At 49.7% G+C, this 2,500-nt stretch overlaps 1 protein-coding gene and 1 non-coding gene across 2 annotated transcripts in view; one reads left to right on the forward strand and one right to left on the reverse strand.

Moving 5' to 3' along the window:
• LOC143274774 (uncharacterized) overlaps positions 1-2,500 on the forward strand; it is a 170,870-nt gene that overhangs the window by 125,219 nt on the left and 43,151 nt on the right. The gene's annotated exons all lie outside the window — the stretch shown is intronic.
• On the reverse strand, positions 1,361-1,442 carry Trnal-aag (transfer RNA leucine (anticodon AAG)). Its single transcript has one exon. It is a non-coding gene; the product is annotated as a tRNA-Leu (tRNA).

Genomic DNA, 2,500 nt, shown 5'->3' on the forward strand with positions numbered 1-2,500 from the left:
GAGGGATGGAGGGAGGTGGAGAAAGAGAGAGAGAGGGTTGGAGGTGGGGGAAGGGAGAGAGGAGGGTGGAGAGAGGTGGGGAACAGGGGGGATGGTAGGGGGGAGGGAGGTTGGTGAGAACTTACCACAACCCATAAAAAAAAAAAACCTGACTCATTCTTCTGGAAATGGCTCTTTCCAGACACAACGGCAGTTGAAAAAATCCTGTTCACAAAACCAGCAGACGACAGCAGAGCATTATGACGGCAAATGGTCTGATCTCTCTCCATGTAGGTGTGAGCACCCCCCGAACAAACAACTGCTCAACTACAGAAACCACCCACCAAGCCACCTTTCGAACCCGTTTTTTTTTTTGTTTTTTTTTTTTTTTTTTGCACACACCCCATAAACTCCTGGGTGGCTGGGTGTCGGGTGGGAGGAGGAGGAGGAGGAGTGATAAAGGTCGGGTAACAATGTTGGGGTTGGTGGCCGGGTACCGAGGACGCAGCAGCCTGCCTCGAGAGGAGACCTTGTATAGGTATTGTGCCGTTTCGCTCTTCAGAATTCTGCTGAGACGTTCGTCCAAAGGCGCTTTGTGTCGTCCTTTCTGCGGTCCGTCAAGGTGGAGAGAAACAGCCTTTATCTTCTCTTCTCTCTCCGGCTGTCTGAGGTGGCTGGCTGTACCAGTGGGGCCAGATCATCACTGAAGTGCGGCGACAAGTTCACGGGGCGCAATAACCCAGTGGTTAAAGCGTTGGACTTTCAATCTGTGAGGATCCCGTGTTCCAATCTTGGTAACGGCGCCTGGTGGGGTAAAGGGGTGGAGATTTCCCCCATCTCCTAGGTCAACATGTGCAGACATGCTAGTGAGTGAACTCACTTCGTGTGTATACGCACGCAGAAGATCAAATGCGCACGTTAAAGATCCTGTAATCTATGTCAGTATTCGGTGGGGTTATGGAAACAGGAACATACCCAGCATGCACACCCCCGAAAACGGAGTATGACTTCCTACATGGCGGGGTAAATAAACAGGACGGTCATGCACGTACAATGTTGGGTCTTCCTGAGTGTGTATGTGTGCGTGTCTGAAATCTGACTGAATGACACAGGAAACGAATGATGAGTGCCCAATGGCCAGTCGTCAGTCGGCTCTACCCAGGTAGGCAGCCTGTTGTGCAAATGAACCCGTTTTTGTTAAAAGCGCTTAGAGCTTGGTCTCCGACTGAGAATAGGCGCTATATAAGTTTCAGTTTCGGTAGCTCATGGAGGCGTCACTGCGTTCGGACAAATCCATATACGCTACACCACATCTGCCAAGCAGATGCCTGACCAGCAGCGTAACCCAACGCGCTTAGTCAGGCCTTGAGAAAAAAAAAATTGGCAGCGGTGGGATTCGAACCCACGCCTCCGAAGAGACTGGTGCCTTGAACCAGCGCCTTAGACCGCTCGGCCACGCTACCGATTATAAGTATCTATATCAAATCAAATCGACATGAGACCTGAGTTTACTTAACTCTTCTTAGAGATTCGGTGTCTCAAGGAGGTATCACTGCCTTCAGACAAGTTTATATGTAATACAAACATCCACAGCACACCAGGTTCTAGGCGGACGCCTGACCAGCAGCACAACCCAACACGCCAGCCATGCCTTGAGTGCATGCATATTTGAATTTTGTATTTCTTTTCATCACAACAGATTTCTCTGTGTGAAATTCGGGCTGCTCTCCCCAGGGAGAGCGCGTCGCTACACTACAGCGCCACTCATTTTTTTGTATTTTTCCTGCGTGCAGTTTTTATTTGTTTTCCCTATTTTGCCAGGAACAACCCTTTTGTTGCCGTGGGATCTTTTACGTGCGCTAAGTGCATGCTGCACACGGGACCTCGGTTTATCGTCTCATCCGAATGACTAGCATCAAGACCACCACTCAAGGTCTAGTGGAGGGGGAGAAAATATCGGCGGCTGAGCCGTGATTCGAACCAGCGCGCTCAGGTTCTCTCGCTTCCTAGGCGGACGCCTTACCTCTAGGCCATCACTCCATATATATATCAAAAATTGAATACCAGTTAGGGTGGGTTTCTTCCGCAGAATTTTGCCAGGGGGAAACCTCACAGTGCGCCAAGTGCGTGCTGCCACACGGGGCCTCGGTTTATCATCTCACCCGGATGACTAGACACTCTGTCTGATTTTCCAGTCAAAGTCAGAGGAAAGGGGGGAGAGCGGGATTCGAACCCAGACCCTCACTGACACTGCTTTGGGAGACAGTCGTCTCGAGCATTCTGCCACCTTCCTTCCTCAGATAGACAGCGTCCAGCAGCCTAGTCTCTTAGAAAGGGAGGTAAATAATCACAGCGTTCAGCAGCGTTGACCGGAAGTGCTGTGCTGTAGTCTCCTTGAAAGGGAGGTAAATAATCCCCCCTGGCTCCCTCCCCCCCCCCCAAAAAAAAAAAAATGAAATAAAATAAAATAAAATAAAATATAATGGTAATAATAATAATGACATTTACGTGGATTTGAAGC

This window comes from Babylonia areolata, chromosome 29, assembly GCF_041734735.1.
Source record: "Babylonia areolata isolate BAREFJ2019XMU chromosome 29, ASM4173473v1, whole genome shotgun sequence".
Lineage (NCBI taxonomy): Eukaryota > Metazoa > Mollusca > Gastropoda > Neogastropoda > Buccinidae > Babylonia > Babylonia areolata.